We start from the raw sequence: 17454 nt of genomic DNA, 5'->3' as shown, positions 1-17454 counted from the left end.
GCCGCCTCCCCACCGCAGCCATTCCCCACTCCCCCTGGGGGTTCTCAGATGTTGGCAGATGGCAGAACTGAATCTGCTGAGACGTCGCTCCAAAAAAGGAAAGTTGAACCGAAAAAAAAAAAAAAAATTCAAACTCTCTTACATCTTAGGGGAAAGCAGAGGAGGAGGGAGGGTCCCGGTCTGGGGCTCCCGGTGCCCTCTGCTGTTTAAGAAGATCTCCCCGGCTTTGAGAAAGCAGCCTGGGAGGGGCAGAGGAGGGGGTAAATGAGGACACATGGGTTGTCAGGGCTGCCAGTGGGGTTCCTGTTGGAGCGGTGAGCGCTTGCGTGTGCGCGGGCGAGTGTCCACATGTGTGCTCGTCCGTGACCCTGCCCGCTCGTGCCCACCACACACTTGCAGCATCGTGTATCTGCGTTTGTGTCCCTGTAAGTCCCGAATTGGGAGTTCTTGCAGCACATTGCGTCCCTACCTAGGAAAGATCAGAGAGCAGATAGAAATCCTCGCCCTCTAGAAACGGACATTCTAGTGCGTGTGTGTGTGTGTCTGCCCGCGTGCGTGAACTCCTGCCTGTGTCCGGGTTTGTTTATCTGCGGGTGACCTTATGTCTTAGGAGTCTATGTCCCAGGCTACGCTCACGTCTGCGGGGTTGGGGGTTGGGGGTGGTTGCGAGTTTTCCCTCGTGCCCACCTGGGTTAGCTCTCCTTTCTGAGGCCCAGTGTGTGAAGGTCCACTGGTGAGAGTCTTGCGCCCTACTGTGTGCGAGACCCCCCAGAGCGAACTCCACCGCTTGTGTCCCCTCGCATCTGTGTGGGTCCCTTAAAGGTCCTGTGTGTGGCCCTCCTCGTATGCCCCCTCCCCATCCACTGGTCACTCCGGAGTTAGACTGATAATTTAATAGCTGAAACGCGATTATACTTGGAGTGAAGTATCTGGGGCTGGGGAAGAGGAGGGCGCACGGCCCACTGGAGGAGGAGGGGGCGGGATGGGGAGGCGCTTTCCCCCTCCTTCCTCCTTCAGGGAGCTGCTAAAAAGAAACTCGGCGTCGCGCCCAAGCGTGTGTGTGTCTGTGTGGCAGCGTGTGCACGCGCGAGTGGGTGCGCGCAGGCCCGGGGGAGGCAACGTGGGCCCTTTAAGGAGCCCGAGGGGGCCGGGCCGGGGCGCGTCGGTGCGGGCGGGGAGCCAGGAGCCGGGAGGCCGAGCCGCCGCCTCCCGGGCTCCCGCCCCGCCCCCTCCTCCCCCTCCCGCCGCCGCCGCCGCCGCCGCCACCGCCGCCACCGCCGCCGCCGCCGGGGAGCGGAGCCGCGGGCAGGCCGGGCCGCATCGGAGCCCCGTGTCCGCCCGCGCCCCGCCCGAGCCGTGCGCCCGCGCCCTGCGCCCCCGCGATGCGCGCCAAGTTGCGGCTCGGGGACCGGGGGCTAGCGCCCTAGGAGGCGGCGGCGGGAGGATCGCGCCCCGGCTGGAGGCCGGGCCTGCTGCGCGCCCCCAGCCCGATCTGCACCGCCACTTGCCTGAGCGCCCGGGCGGCCCGAGCGCGCCCCAAGCCCGGGCGCCGCCGCCGCCACCTCCGCGAGGTGAGTTGGGGCTGGGGGTCCCCGCGGAGGGCCGGGGTGAGGCGCTGAGCGCGCTTCCGGGGAAATCGGGGAAGATCGGTCGGCGCACGCGGCGGAGTTGGCGGGGCCCCTGCACTCCCGAGTTGGCGCTCTCGGGGGGTGGCCTGCTGGGGAGCGAGGCGCCCCATAGACACTGCGGCCCGCGTGCGTGGGGGTGCCGGGGAACTTAGGGGAACTCCAGCTCCCCTGCGAGGGGACGGGAAGGAGGGAAGAGGCGTTGGGGGGAGGGCGGGCGGGGGGGGGTGTCTTGGAACTGCGCAGGACAGCCCCCCACCGTGTGCCACAGCCCTGGGGGCATGGCCGCCATGCGCCTCCCTCCTCTCCAAGCAGCCCTGGACTTGGGGGGTGACACTGCGCCTTATTTTCCAGCGGGCAGTGCGGCTCGGGGGTGCCCCTGGAGATGGCACCCTCGGCTCCCCGGCCTGGCTGCTGTGGAAGGCGCCTGGGAGGGGTTCCCGCCACGGGGGACTGGGGGCCGCCGGCGTGGTCGCTCCTGGGCGAGGGGTCGGAGGGCTCTGGGTCGGGGTCCCGGAGGAGAGGCGCCCCTTGCTCCCCCCTCCCCCTTGGGCCGGTGTTCCTGGTGTCTGGGCCTGCCTCCCGTGGCTGGTGACGCCTCATGGGGCCGCCTCCTGGTCCCTCCCCCGGGCTGTGCGGATACTTGGGATGCCACTAGTTTGGGAAGTTGGAATTCAGAACTGATCCCACTTGGGCTGGACCTGGAGGCCCCCGGTCCTAGTGCTGGGGGAGCACCCCCGGAGACTTGGCGGGGAGTTGGGGGGAGACCCGTGGGGCGCGCCTTCCCCACCCCGGACGCTTGCAGGAAAGAGCCCGAGGGAGCGAGAGAGGTCTAGGCGGGCGGGCAGGCGGGCGAGACACGCTGTACCTGTGAGCTGCTGTCGCCCGGGTCCAATTAACGTAGGGCGCCCGGCGTTATTTTTACATTGTAGGTTTATTTTTTTGGAAGCGAGGGCCCTCCAGCCGCCTGTCGCGCGCTCCGGCTCTCTGAGGGTCTGGTGCAGGCAGCGGAGGCGGATCTGTGCTGTCGGCTCAGCCTCCTCGCTTCCTCCCCCTCCTCCTCCCCCCCTGTTGGTGAGAACTGGTTTTATTATGATTTTTTTTTTTTTTTCCTTTTGCAGATTTGGAGGAAGGCTGTGAGGGAGGCAGGGAGGAGGGATGGGGAGAGGAGCCCTGCGGGCTGGCTGGATGAGGGAGTTCTGGGCTTGTTGGGGGTTGTGTTATCCGTGGCCTTGACTTTGCCCTTTTTAAACCAGATCTGGGTCCCCGCCGTTGCTTTGATAGAAGGGGTTCTCCGGGCCTGGAGTCAGCTGGGAGGACGTCCCCGGGCATTGTTATGTACCTCGTGGTGGGTGGTCTTTTTTTTTTTTTTGGATTGAGGTGTAGGGGGAAAGCCCTCTGAGAAAGTGAGAGACCTTGAACCCGGGGAGCTGAACCATTCACAGCCGGCTCGTGCAACGTATCGCCTTTGGTGGGAATCACACTTTTGCCACTGTTGGCAGTGTGACTCTGGACAAATTACTCAACCTCCCTGTGCCTCAGGCTTCTCATCTGCAAAGTGGGATGATAATAATAATACCGAGTTTAGAGGGTTGTTGTGAGAACCAAGGGTGGGAATACATAGAAGGTGCTTGTATATGTATCACCAGTTACTGTTGTTATTATTATTACTCCTGAGTTCTAAAACTTGGTCTTTACTCCAATGGCCTGGAAATTTGATGAGAAGGGGCGGCCATGCATTTTGCCAGGAGATGTGGTGAAGGGAGGGGGCCTTCTTTGCAACCCACCCCCCCAACCCCTTGACTTTTCCCCGTGAGGACAGAGAAGGGCAGGTGGTGCCTTCAGCCCACTGAACAGATGCGCAGACTGAGTCCGGCTTGGGATTGGCGCTGGGGCCGGCCGCCGGCGGAGAGCCGAGGAATCGCAGGAGGCGGTGGCGGCGGCTGCCAGGGCGTCCCGGGCTCTGTCTGGCTTCCTCGCGCCGGCTGCCTTGTCTTTGCTTGGAAATTTACCACCGCCGCCGCCGGGTGCCCAGGGAGTCTGCGGTGCCCAGACGTGGGGGCGGGTACCCAGCGGGCCCCAGCCCCTGCCTCTTCCCACCGAGCTATTTACGCTTGCTCTGGGATCAATACTATTGATAAAGCCATGTAAATGGTAATGTGGCTGTCAGGCCCCCGTGAGGGATGGAGACCCCCTCGTGGGGCAGAACCCTCCCTCCTTCCTTCCGCGAGGGTTTGGCTACGTGGGAAGGATTTTATTTGGCATAATCCGTTCTTTTTTCCCCAATTAATAATACTCATACCACCTCCTAAAGATTTCTGAGGGCTCTGCAAACACGAATTTAGCTGCATGAAAGGCCCGAGCAGGGAAGGCTTGATTGTTCTCCGGGCATGGGGGTTGGGGGGATTGGCGGGGCTCACACTCGCCGGCTGGCTGGCGTTGGAAAGAGGCCCCAGGAGTCCTGGCCCCCAGCATCTTGCCATTCAGTCTGGATGGAGGCTGCCTGGCCTGGATACCCTCTGACTAGAGGTGATGGTACTCCCAACCTGGCAGTGGGTGGAAAAGTTGGTTCACGCTGAGATTTTTTTTTTTTTTTTTGCGGGGCAGAGGGGTGGGGGGAAGTGCTGCTAGGCATAACCCAGCTGGAGGGGTCTCCCTTCTGTAAGAAGCAGAGATGCTCCTGCAAGAGACCTGGAGCTCTCACCCCATCCTTCCAACAGCTCTCTGAACCGTAAATCCCCCACATCAAATGCTGCCTCTGACAATAGGGGGCTGAGAGCTTTTATTTGTGTGTGTTTTTCCCTCCTCCTCTATTTCCTCTTCATCTTTCTAATGCCAACAGCAGCCTCCCCAGGTGATACCTTCAAGACCAGACTCCCTGCCAGGGAAACAGCTTGGAGGAACTGGTCCTTCCTGCCCTGGGCGCCCAGGGAAGGGGGCCAGGAGGGGATGGGAGCCTGGGTTGCCTGCTTGGGGAGGGCCAGGCTGCCCAGGGTCAGGCCAGGGGAGTCTTCTTAAAAGGCTTGTTCCATGAGTGGGTATGCAGAGTCCCCCAAGGAAGTGATGCTTAGAAAAGATCATCTGGCATTTTTGGAGGATCCTTGGAGGTGGGGAAGGGACTTTACAACCTGTCAAGTGAAGTTTTGGTTTAGGAGCTGAAAAATACTAAATATGATGCAGTAATCCAATAATAACAGCCAACATATATAAAGTGCTTACTATGTGCCAGGTCCACCTTCATCAGGAATCTTTTTACTGTTCATTATTGCGCTGTGAGGTCAGGGCTCATATCATCCCATTTTATGGATGGCGAAATGAAGCACAGAAGCACAGAGAGGTTAGGTGACTTGCCCAAGGTCACACAGTTTGGATATGGAGCTAAGAATTAAGACCTGGGGTTACTCATGGTCGCCTTGGTGCAGCAAGAATGAACATACTGCAGACCTGCTCAGTGGAGCTGCCACAGAAGACAGGAAGAAAGAAATGATGTTTCTTATTTGAGCAGCACCTATAGATCTTTGCCCTACGGGGCTGGAGACTGAGAACTTGCTCTCCCCAGGATTCGGGGAGGGGGGACAGTGCCAGAAGCAGGTCTGAAGTTCCTTTGAAGTCTCATTTTATCTTAAACATTCATGCAAATTTGGCATTCGCTGTAGCGACAGGGCTGTGTTTATTTTGAAATGAAAACATGGTTTTGAATTATTTAGCATGGCGTATTATGGGACTCCAGAAAACTGCATCAGATGAGCTCCTGCTTGCTGGCGGGCAGCCCTGGGGTTCTTTGTAGCTGGAGACCTTGGAAAGGCCTGCGGCGGATGACAGCTTTTTCCGGTTTTACAGATGAGGGCGCGGGTCAGAGGTGCCAGGCCAGCCCCAAGGTCATATGGTGGTATGCCTTTCTTATGATGATCAAAATCATCATCACTGTCTTTCTTTTAGTCGAAAGTGAGGCTTTTCTGCCTGGGCACTTCCCCACCACCACGCCCAGGGGGAGGGAACTTGGGAACTTTCGGTTCATAGATCCGTAAAGAATCATCCTAAACCAACAGCAGAGGACTGTCTGGGAGTGTTTTGTCTGAGATTCGCACCACTGATCATTGCAAAGTTCCAGTGAGTTTCCGCCCCGGCTTAGCCATGTGCAAGCAGAGTGCCCTGGGACTGATCCCTGCCCCCCTGAGAGTCTGGGTGCCGTGGTCTGCACAATGGGCATATTACCCACTAGGGCCGTGGGGTAGGGGGAGAGGATTAAAGGCAGAAAGCTAGAGCGTTGGGTTTAATTTCCGCTCTGCAGTTTCAAGTTGTGTGATTCTGGATGGGTTATTTAACTTCTCTGAGCCTCAGTTTGCTCATTTCTAAAATAGGGATGATGATGATTCTACTTCTGGTTTTATTGTTAGGAGGACTCTGTGGATGTCATGATATATCACAGGAGCTGTTGTTATTTTGCCCCTCCCCGATGCTCCCACCATTGGAGAGGGGAGACTTTGCGCCTGTAGAATTTTTGTTCAACCTGGGTCCTCACTGACGGGCTGGTTGGATGCAAGCTATTCTTTCTAAAAGGCTGCTGGGAAGGATCTTATGGAATAATCTCTTCACCTGAACCCCGTGCCTGGGCTGGTTACTCTCTGGAGGCAGCAGGCTCCTCTCCTGTCCGACTGGTTGGTGATTCCCAGATCTGCCCAGGAGACCTGGGCCCTTGAAGGCCAAGGTTTTCTGTTCTGCTTTTAATTCCCTAGCACCTGCTGGGAACTGAAGTTGGAGGGCTTAGGCCGCCTGGAAAGTGGGGGGAAGACTGATGGGGAGGACACAGGGAGCCTCCTGGGGGAGAGCTGAGCTTCCCCTTACCCCTGCGGCTGGGGGGTGGTTCTCGAAAGGGCTCCTTTGAATCAGACCTGGCTCAAATCCTGCTCCCCTCCATTAAAAGCCTTTCGGCCTCAGTTTTCTTATCCTTAAATGGGGGAGTGGGATATGCAAAATAACACCCCTGGGAAGACCATCTAGGGCTGCACTGTCCCGGCGCTCCTGGTATTGGTGGGGAACATTCTGGACCTTTGCTGTCGCCTAACCATGAGGTGGGCTTCCCTGGTGGCTCAGACGGTAAAGAATCTGCCTGCAATGCAGGAGACCCGGGTTCGATCCCTGGGTCAGGAAGATCCCCTGGAGAAGGGAATGACACCCCACTCCAGTATTCTTGCCTGGAGAATCCCATGAACAGAGAAGTCTGCCGGGCTACAGCCCATGGGGTCACCAAGAGGCGAACGCGACTGAACGACTAAGTGCACGCACATATGCGCACCCGCTAGGTATGTGTGGCTTTTGAGAGCTTGAAATGTGGCTAGTGCCGGCTGAACTGGCAATTTTATTTCATGTTAATTAACTTACATTTAAAAAGCCACATGTGGCTGTGTCTGATGCCTGCCCTGGTCAGAAGGCCCAAGACTGGATGATGAAACAAGATTCAGCATATGGGAGCCGGGCCTGACTCTCAGCAGCTGGTTTTTTTCCTTCTTTCGTGTGCTTTTTCTCTGCCTGGAGCCACCGGAGCCTTGTCATCTTGGAGGGAGACTCCACATTCTGTGATCCTGTTTCCCAGCAAAGCCTGAGTCTCTCCCAGGTGCTGGCCTGGACTCCACAGCCCTCTGTCTACTTTCCCTTGCCCACCTCTCTCATGTCCCCACCCTCTCCTGCCCTACCAGCCTCTGTGGCAGCTCTGTCCAGGAGACCTTTCTGTGATGGTGCGAATGTTCCAGACCTGCCCTTAACCGCTCTCTACAGGTGGCACTGAGCACCTCAAGGGAGGCTAATGCAACCCAGGATCGGACTGTTATTTGCTACTTGATTTTTAATAACATTGAAAATGTGATTTTCCTGTGGCTCAGCAGTAAAGAATCTGCCTGCCAATTCAGGAGACATGGGTTCGACCCCTGGGTCGGGAAGTTACCCTGGAGAAGGAAATGGCAACCCACTCCCGTATTCTGGACTGAAAAATCCCATAGACAGACTAGCCTGGTGGGCTACAGTCTGGAGGGTCTGTAGAGTTGGACATGACTGAACGACTGAGCACGCACACACAAAATATGACTAGTGGGCTTTGTTCCTCTTGGGCAGCTTGACGGTAGAGCCTTGCCTTCTCTGTTTTTTTTTTTGTCTTGTGGCTTGTGGGATCTTAGTTCTCCAACCAGGGATCGAACCCGTGCCCCTTGCGGTGGAAGCACAGAGTTTTAACCACCGGACCGCCAGGGAAGTTCCCCTTCTTTCTTGACTCAGGGCCAAATGCCAGAATTCAGGCCACTGGCTGTACGTTATTACCCTTTCTGGTCCTACCAGGCCAGCATCCCTGAGACTGGGGAGCTGGCTCAAGTGTCCCCTACTTCCTCCCCTGACTGTCCTTTCTGCAGCACGGGAGATAGCCTCAGGTCTGTGCAAAGTGTGGGCCGCTCCCACGGGGGGCTGAGTTGAGGTTCAGGAGTCTTGGACTCAGGCTCAGAAGAATCTCAGGTTTGTAGAGATGATGGTCCAACCCCTGCCTTGACTGTGTCCACACCTGCAGATCCGTTGAGCAGGCCTGCTTCCCACAGGGGCTGTCGTGGTCTGTACTTTTTTCCTGCTATGGATTAACACATTATGGATGTCTTTCCATGTTGATAACAACTAGATTAACTTTGGGAGAGCAGACAGCATTGCTTTTTATTTGTCATTTGAAAAATACAGAAAACCCCCAAAATGATACACTCCTAGGGCTTCCCTGGTGGCTAAAACGGTAAAGAATTCGCCTGCCAATGCAGGAGACACAGGCTTGATGCCTGGGTTGGGAACATCCTCTGGAGAAGGAATTGGCAACCCACTCCAGTATTCTTGCCTGGAGAATCCCATGGACAGAGGAGCCTGGTGGGCTACAGTCTATGGGGTTGCAAAAGAGTGACTAAGCAATGACAGTGTACTCCAACCCTGCCACTTGCTTTTGGGCTTTATAAAAACTTATTTTAATAAAAGAAGAAGCATGGGCCTGTTAAAAAAATTAAAACAGAACACAGGAGGTGTCGAGGGAAGTCTCCTTCCTGTTCTTGGCCTTCTGTTTGTGTCCCCCGAGGCAGATCCACACGGGTCTGGTTTCCTCTCAGAGATACTCCGGCCATATGTCCGCCTCACAGGGACATAGATGTGTGTGTTCCCTTTAAAAACAAGCACACACATGGTATCACACCATATTTATGTCTTTCTTTCCTCCTTTAAATTATAATACATCTTGATTTATTCTGAAATATATAGAGAGCTGGGGTTCACAAAGTATGGCCCGCAGGCCAAATCCAGCCCACCTCCTGTTTTTTATATGCCCAAGCTGAGAATGGTTTTTACGTTTTTTTGATGGTTGGGAAAAAAAAAAGAATATTTTGTGACATGTGAAAGTAAGTGAAATTCAAATTTCAGCATCCGCTGTCAAGTTTATCAGAATGCAGCTTCCTGGTGGCTCAGGTGGAAAAGAATCTGCCTACAACATGGGAGGCCAGAGTTCGATCCCTGGGTAGGGAAGATTCTCCTGGAGTAGGGAATGGCTACCCACTCCGGTATCTTGCCTAGAGAATCCCATAGATAGAGAAGCCTGGCAGGCTACAGTCTATGGGGTTGCAAAGAGTTGGACATGACTGAGTGACTAACACATGCTCATTCATTCGTGTATAGTCTGTGGTCATTTTCAGGGTCAGTCAGTTCAGTTCAGTCACTCAGTCGTGTCCGACTCTTTGCGACCCCATGAATTGCAGCACGCCAGGCCTCCCTGTCCATCACCAATTCCTGGAGTTCACTCAAACTCACGTCCATCGAGTCGATGATGCCATCCAGCCATCTCATCCTCTGTGGTCCCCTTTTCCTCCTGCCCCCAATCCCTCCCAGCATCAGAATCTTTTCCAATGAGTCAACTCTTCGCATGAGGTGGCCAAAGTACTGGAGTTTCAGCTTTAGCATCATTCCTTCCAAAGAACACCCAGCACTGATCTCCTTTAGAATGGACTGGTTGGATCTCCTTGCAGTCCAAGGGACTCTCAAGAGTCTTCTCCAACACCACAGTTCAAAAGCATCAAATTCTTCGTTTTCCGGGTACAGCTGCAAAATTGAGGAGTTATGACAGAGGCCGGAAGGCTGACAAAAGGTGGAATATTGGTTCTCTTGCCCTTTACGTTTGCCGACCCCTGATAGAGAGCTGCCATGCTCTTTTTAACTTCAGCATAATCTTCCAGGGTCATGTCAGAGGAACGGGGGCCCTTAAGAGGGTTGTGAGTTTAAGGGTCACACCAAAGACTTCTCTGGTGGTCCCGTGGTTAAGAATCCTGCCTTAGAATGCTGGGGATGTGGGTTCGATCCCTGGTCAGGGAACTAAGATCCTGCATGCCATGGAGCAACTAAGCCCACGTGCCACAACTACTGAGCCCACGCCACAGCTAGAGAATCCGTGCACGGCAACAAAAGATCCCACGTGTTGCAACAGAGATCTGACACAGCCAAATAAGTAAATACTAAAAACAAAACAAAAACAACAAACAACCCTTATTCTTGCCTGGCTCACTGTTCTCGCTGTTATGCTGATGCTATTGTTGAGTGCAATAGGAAAGTGGGGATGGTCAAGGCAGCTGACCTTTGGCATGGATTTTTGGGTTCTTAGATGGTGTTTGAGGCTATAATCTCTTCTGTCCAGGGCTGAAGGATTGCTATAACACCTGGTGCTACATAGTTTTCACACTTGTTGCAAAGTCACTTAGAACCCATCTTGTTTCCCTCTTTGCTTTGGCCACTAGGAAGCTCAGAGCCAAATTTTGCTGCCTGCCTTCAGCAGTCTAATCTGGTTTGTGTTTGGGATTCTATCCTGATTTCAGATTGGTTCATCCCTGAATTTTCTTCTTGGGCTTGCTCTCTGAATTTTATCATATCATATGCATTCCTAAAAGTTGTCTCAGAAAAAAAAAAAAAAGTTGTCTCAGTTCTTGAAGGGTGAGCTGGAGCAGACAGGAGCAAAGAAAAGGGAAAACACTTGCAAGATGTTTCCATGTTTGTTCCTCCTGAGTGCCTGTGGGGGTGGGGGTGGGGTGGGTGATTTCCTAATGGATAATTCTAGGGGAAGCCAAGACCTGGCCCCATGGAGTGTCTTAACAAAGGTCATACCCTGGGCAAGAACCTGGTCGTTGGGTGTCATCTTGGGTTGGGGCTTTGGCTTCCCAGGTGACTCTAGTGGTAAAGAATTAGCCTGTCAATGCTAGAGACACAGGGAAGCTGGGTTTGATCCTTGGGTCAGGAAGATCCCTTGGAGTAAGGTATGGCAACCCACTCCAGTGTTCTTGCCTGGAGAATCCCATAGACAGAGGAGCCTGGTGGGCTACGGTCCATAGGGTTGCACAGAATCAGACACGACTGAAGCGACTTAACACACACTTACGCCTTGGGTTGGACTCAGGAAGATGACAGTCAGTAACCTGGAAGGTGAAATATCCCTATCGGAGGCCCTGGGGCCCTTGTGAACCACTTGGCCTGAAGGAAGGCCCTGGAATCGGATAGGTGACACTTAGCACTCCCCGGTGGAGTGTCACTTCCGTCTGTTCTGTAGCCAGGGCCCAGGGATTTTGGAATTGTTGCCGTGACAATGCTGAAGGTGTGTCGACACTTAGGGGCCTCTGGGCTCTTGTTCCAGCCTTGGCGCTCTGCTGATGCTTTTGGATATTTCTGCTTCCTTCTGTTGACCCTGGGATATTTCTTTGAGCTGGAAAGGAAGTAGGGGGAGAAAAGTAAGCCACGGGTAGAATCAGATGAGATCACAGCCAGCTGCCCACCGGAGTGCACGTGTGGGTATATTTCCCAGGGACCCGTGGGGCTGACTCTCTGCCTCCTGTCTCCTGGGCTTGGCTTGGTTTTCGGTGACTTGTGTTTGGGTTTTAGGGCTTGTGAACGGGAGCTCGAGTGAGCCACGGGGCAGAGTCCAGTGCAACCTAGGACAAGTAATGGAGCCGCTGCATGAAGTGCCTTAGTTTACTCACCAGGGAAAATGGGGTTATGAATGCACACAACTCAGGGTGTGGTGAGGCAAAGGGAGCTAAGGGGCCACTGGAGGCTTGAGTTAGTAGTTAGTCCAGCAGGCCCTATCCTTGCCCCTCACTTTCCTGTCTGCAGCTCATAAACCCAGGGAGCCCACTCTGGGACCAGGCAGGCTGATCCAGCCTCCTTTACATTGTTCACAGATGTCCTAAAGGGGCTTCAGAACTACTGTGTCCCAAAATGGACCTATGGTTCCCCTTTGCCCCCAGACTCCCAGCCTGAGCTTGCTCCCGGAGTGTGGGGCCAGGCCAGAGACCTGGGGGTCACCCTCTCACCCGCCCAGTGCCCGCAGAAGCCTCCATTTGTCTTGCCCCCACAGTCTGTCCTGTGTAAGCAGCTACGGGGTGGGGCCACTGGGGCAGTGCCCTGACCTTACTCAGAGCCCCGTGAGCCCGAAGGGCTTCCCAGCACTGCTTGCCTGAAATCCAGGCCCTTCTCACTGCCTTGGAGGCCTGTCTCCCCAGCTGCCCGCTGACCTCTGACCTCCCCGTGGCTGGCCACCCCTGCAATTAACTGTGTGTTGTGTTGGAGTGGTGGGGCACTTCTAGCCAGGCAGGTCTGGAGGGATGAGTGGCAGGGGAGTGAATTTTTCTTTGTGGCCTGGGGGTTCCTCTCTGGGAGATGCTGGCAGTCAGAAGTCCCTGAGGCCAGGCCCAGAGGTGCACATGGTGGGGACCCCATGAGGAGAGGGGTGCCTCGAGGGCCCCTGCTTGTCCTCAGGCTGAACTCTGGTGCCCGCCACAGACCCTCTGGGAGCATCGCCCAGCGCTGCGGTGCTGTCTCCGTGGCCATGGCAACCGCCTGGCACCGGGGCCCTGCTCGTTAGGCTAACGAGGCAAGCCTGCCAGGCCGAGGTGGGGGGCCGGGGATGTGCTGCCCCGGGGCTTGGCGGGACTTGTCTGCCAGGCCACCGGGCCAGGAGTGGAGCAGGCCCTGAAGATGCTGCAGAGCCCAGTGGGATCAGGGGTCCTCCAGGGTCCTGGGGGCTCAGGCTTGGTTGGCAGGGTGGGGTTCTGGTGGGAATTATGTGTGGTGGTAACTCCTGTGACCAATTAAACCAGGAGAGGATGAAATTGCGGGGAGAGATAGAGAGGCGCCCACTTTTCCTTGCTGCATATACCCACCAATGCGGTCTCCCATCCTTATGTTTTATTTTATGGTTTATCTTTTGGCCACGCCTTGAGGCATTTGGGATCTTAGTTCTCTGACCGAGGATTGAACCCGTGTCTCCTGAATTGGAAGCTTAGTATCTTAACCACTGGATCACCAGGGAAGTCCCCCTCTTGAGTACTTTTAACCATTTTCACTTTGGCCCACCTCTGCTGCCTACTCCATCTAAGCCACTGTACTGGGTGGAAGAGGGTCCCCTACCAGCACACCCCACCACGGCCCCCCCCCCCCACCCCTGCCCACCACCAAATTCATGTGCTTCCCTGAACCTCAGAGGGGAGGCCTTATTTTGAAATAGGGTCGTTGCAGAGGTAATTAATTAAGATAAGGTCACGTTAGAGTAGGGTGATCTTACATGCAATAATTGGACTGGTGTCCTTAAAAGAAGAGAAAGCCTTGTGAAGATGGAGGCAGACACTGGAGTGATCCGTCTACAAGCCAAAGAATGTTGAGGATTGCTGGTTAGATCCATGGAACACACTCCCTGCCGAGAGGAAGTAAGTACCTACCTTACACCCTGATTTCAGACTTCTGACTTCCATAACTGTGAGAGAATAAATTTGTATTGTTTTAGGCCACCTAGTTTGCGATCATTTGGTAGAGCAGCTCCAGGAAACTAATAGAGCTCCCATCATCCCATCACTTGCTGGGACTATTGCAGCAGCCTCCTCACCAGTCAGCCTAATCATGTTCCTCACATGGCAGCCAGGGGGTTTTGTTTTAGACCTGTCCCTCCTGTGATCAGAGCCCTCCCATCTCAGGCAGCATAAAAGCCAACTCTATTTATTTTCTGCTCTGGCTGCACCACGAAGTATGTGAGATCTTAGTTTCTCCACCAGGGACTAAGCCTGTGCCCCCTGCTTTGGAAGCTTTAGCCACTGGGCCACTGGGGAAGTTCCAAAAGTCCACTCTTTATTGTGCCTACAGGTCCCTGCACAGTCTGCTCCCCCATGCCCATTCAATTTCAGATCTGTTCCCCTGATCTGAAACCAGCCACACTGGCCTCCCTGCTGAAATTCACTGACATGCTCCTGCCTCAGTGCCTTTGCACATGCTGTGCCTACAACACTCTTCCTCCAGGTGTCTGGATGGCTGGCATCATTCCTTTGCCATCTTACGCTCAGCTGCCACCTTTACTGTGGGTCCTTCTCTGGGCATCTTATTTAAAACTGCACCTTCTCCACCTCAAGCCCTCTCTTCTCCTCCTTCAGTTGTTTCTTAGCACGTGTCTCCTTTTGATGAACTGTGGTTTCGTCTGTTCAAAGTGCTGTTTTCCGTCAGCCCTGCTAGAATGCGTATTCCAGAAGGCAGGGACTATGGTCCACAGTCACTGCCGCATCCTGGTTCTAGAACACCTCTGGACACACAGTAGGTGCTCAATAAATGTGTCGACTGTCAGGTGCCGGCTAGGCATGGCCTGACCTGGCATCCCACTGCAGGATGTTTTGGGACCCAAAGTTGTCTGTCTGTCCCTGCATCTGATACCTTTGCCCTCACCTGAAACCCCCTTCCAACTCACCACAGGACATCACCCTGCCCCACCCCCCCAGGTCCCTGGGCCTTCAGCTACTCCCTCCCTGTCTCTCTTGTGGGTGGTCAGGATGGTCCTCTGCAGAGCGGAGCTGGTTGCTCTGGAGAGGGCGGGTTTGGGATAATAAGGTCCTGGCTACTCCAGGCCTCAGTTTTCCCCATCCATGAAATGGGCACAATCAGATCACTGGTCTCTTGAGGCTGTTGGAAGGGTTAAGTGAGGTGACACATGCAGGGGCTCACTGTCTGGCACTGAGAGCTCAGAGAAAGACTTAGTTCAGTTGGCATTTGGTGGTGTTGGTATTTTCAGTTTGCTGTGTGGATGTTCCCTTTGCTGTTTTTTTGGAGGAGGGGTGAAACATCATAGCTAGATGACTCCAGGTGCCTGGGGGACTTTAAGCCAGTGTTCCCTTGGGTGGGTGGCCTCTGGATGTTCTTGTGACCTGGGACAGCTCCTTCCTGGCTCTGTACGCCCCGGACCCCATCCCAGGAAAGGGAGTCCTGTGCTTAGCGGTGGGGATGGGGAAGGTGTGAGGGGAGCATTCCCAGGGCCTAGAAGCCTGTCTGCTGTTAGAGTGAGAGAGAAGACCCCAAGTAACTCCATGAAACCCAGGGATGGGAGGGCCCCTTCTCCCTTTCTTGGGCTGGATTCTTCTTTTGCTCTGAGCCTCAGTTTCCACATCCAGAAAATGGAAGTAAATGTCCTCCCTGCCTCCTAGAGGGGTAGGGTGGATTAGGGCACCTAGGGTGTTCTCAGTGATGGTGACCTTCCCTGGACAGGTGATGTGCATGCCATCTCCCTCCTCGAATTCCTTGTTTGGTCTCTGTGCAGGGCTCAGGGGTTGGAGGTGGAGTCTGAGTTGACAGAGGCTTTCCGGGCAAGTTCACTGCATGCTGTTTCCTATTAGCTCATTTAAGCCTCACGATAATGAGAGCCTCACAATGACCACAATCACACTTGTGGTCAGAACTGTTAATTTTCCTGTTTAATGATGGGGAAGTCAAGGCACAGAGGGGTGATGTCATTGGTTCAGGGCACACAGCCTGTAAGCCCCTTCCTTGGTGTGTGGTTGTCGCGGGGAACATCTGGACTTTCTTTCTGTCTTCCTCCCCGCTGCCCCTGGACTGTGGACCCTGGGGGCTGGCCCTGGGTGCCTTGGCCTGGCCTGGCCCATCCCCCTTGAGGTCATCCTCTCAGGCTCCCCGCAGGCTCCTGGGCTCTGCCTTGCAGGAAGATGACCCCACTACTGAGACTATAAATAGCAGCCGCAGTGGCAAGCAGGAAGCTGCTCATGGCACCTGGGCTCTGGCTGCTGCCCCCTTGCCGCAGCGCCTCCTGGAACTGAGCTTCTCCTGGTGGAAGTGCCAAGGTGGAAGCATGTGTGCACCCCAGGCGTTGCTCTGCAGGTTTGCTGTGTGACCTTTGGGCCCTCCCTGCCCTCTCTGTGCCCCTGAGCCCCTGGCTATGTGTCTGGGATGCCTCTGAGCTCCCTGAGCCGTAAAGAGTGTCTCCTGGGTGTTTGGATGGCAGCCAGGGAGGTGTGGAGGGCTTGGTAGATGGTTTGACATGGTGGGGGTAGTTTTTTCCTTGGAGGGGAGATAAGTGGGAGGAGGGCATTGATGGAGGCTGGAGAGGGGAGATGGGCCCTTTTTAAATGCAGGTAGGAAGGGGAAGATGGGATGGAGCTGCCTGGAGCATCCTGGACTGGGAGGTGGACCGTCAGCATGAGCATGGGCATGGGCATTTGAGACCCATCTTGGGTTGCTGTGTAATTCTTGTACAACTTCTCTGGGCCTTGGCATCGTCCTCCCAGATTTATCTGGCAGGAAAGAGATGCACAAAGGCTTTGAAGCAAGGAGACTATATCACTGTGTCCTCTATCATCTTTCACGTTGATGGCTGCTATGTTAATGTCATTATGTTGGGTCATGGGACAGGGTTCACCTTGTCTCTGTCTGCATTGCCAGGTCCCTGGAGGCCCGGCTCCAGGGTGGGGTCAGTGAGCTGTGGTCATTAGGAGCAATGGGGAAAGGGTGCTGACTCACTCCAGGGATGCCCCAGTTGGTCGTGCTGCTGGGTACACTGGGTGGCCTGTGTTTCCCCAGTCCCTCCTCACCACCCACCCCTGTCTCTGGCTGATACCAGCTACGCAGTGAGGTCTTGGTCCTTGGGGCAGTTTTCCAAGTTTAAGTATCATGCTACAGGTCAGTTGTACCTTGCAAAGCTTTCTGTTTTCCCAGAGGTTAGATGCTTTCTTAGTGCCAGTGGTGTTCTTGACCTAGAATGCAGGGACGTGAAGAAGAAGGTTTAACAGGACGTCTTGTTACGGATCTTGCTGGAGTAGGAGATGTACAATAGGTTGATTTATGACTGGTCCCCCTCAAACCCACAAAAGGTGCCTGAGGAGATTGATGGATGAGTTATTTGTTGTCTTAGAGAAGTCTCTAGTGATAAGCCATAGGGCTCTGCTTGATTCACATTTTCATCAGAGGCTAGATTGAGCACCCTTGGGATATGTATTCACCATCCAGGTGACATAAAGGGGTATGCCTTCTCTCGCTGTGTAGGTGTGGAGAGACTGAGTCACGTGGACTCAACAGTTGCCTCCTAGAGTTCAGGGTTTGTAGAGTGGGCCTTTGGAGTGGTTCCCTCGAGCCCTAGAGATGTTTTGGAGCCGGTGGTAAGGCAGATGAATGTCTCCTTCAAAGATCTGCACAACCATAAATCCCACAACCTGTGGTTGTTCTGGGTTACACTGTTGTTCAGTTGCTAAGTCGTGTCCACTCCTTGCCACCCCATGGACTGCAGCACGCCAGGCTTCCCTGTCCTTCGCTATCTCCTAGAGTTTGCTCAAACTCATGTCCATGGAGTTGGTGATGCCGTCCAACCATCTCGTCCTCATGGCAATGGGGAATTAAGGTTGCAGATGGAATTAAGGATGTTAATCATCCTTTGACCTTGAGATGGGGGAAGTTATTCTGGATAGTCGTGGTGGGCTCAGGGTAATCACAGGTGTCCTTATGCGGAAGAGGCAGGAGATTTGAAGATGCT

The 17454-nt window shown here is 54.6% G+C and overlaps 1 protein-coding gene across 14 annotated transcripts in view; it reads left to right on the top strand.

Moving 5' to 3' along the window:
* Nucleotides 1-1363: 1363 nt before the first annotated feature.
* The window catches only part of NCOR2 (nuclear receptor corepressor 2), a 237237-nt gene continuing 221146 nt past the window's right edge, over nt 1364-17454 (top strand). For 7 of the 14 annotated variants that reach the window (XM_027567019.1, XM_027567021.1, XM_027567028.1 and 4 more), the window contains exon 1: nt 1365-1571. The gene's annotated coding sequence lies outside the window, so the exon portion shown is untranslated. Of the gene's footprint in view, nt 1572-17454 lie in introns of all 14 variants that reach the window. The other 7 variants (XM_027567024.1, XM_027567022.1, XM_027567025.1 and 4 more) reach the window with 3 other exon arrangements.

Source organism: Bos indicus x Bos taurus, chromosome 17 (assembly GCF_003369695.1).
Source record: "Bos indicus x Bos taurus breed Angus x Brahman F1 hybrid chromosome 17, Bos_hybrid_MaternalHap_v2.0, whole genome shotgun sequence".
Classification (NCBI taxonomy): Eukaryota; Metazoa; Chordata; class Mammalia; order Artiodactyla; family Bovidae; genus Bos; species Bos indicus x Bos taurus.
Note: the sequence above shows the minus strand (reverse complement) of the source record. Positions and strands in the feature narration are given on the sequence as shown.